Source organism: Bison bison, unplaced genomic scaffold (assembly GCF_000754665.1).
Source record: "Bison bison bison isolate TAMUID 2011002044 unplaced genomic scaffold, Bison_UMD1.0 scf7180017864180, whole genome shotgun sequence".
NCBI lineage: Eukaryota > Metazoa > Chordata > Mammalia > Artiodactyla > Bovidae > Bison > Bison bison.
The window spans coordinates 5559846-5560060 of NW_011494752.1; positions in this window are offsets into that span (position 1 = coordinate 5559846).

Genomic DNA, 215 nt, shown 5'->3' on the forward strand with positions numbered 1-215 from the left:
AAAGAGCCGCCCAGGGCTCAGGGGTTTTGACTTCTCAAAACAACACCTTGACTGTTCTCAGGTGGAGAATCAGAATAGTGACTGGATTCAGGTAATTGTGGTTTCCTAAAGTTTCCACCTGTCTGAGCTTAGAGTCCTGCCTGGAAAGGATTGGCAGCCAGTAAAGAATCGGACACGACTGAGAGACTAAGCACAGCACAGAGCTGTTTTTGCCT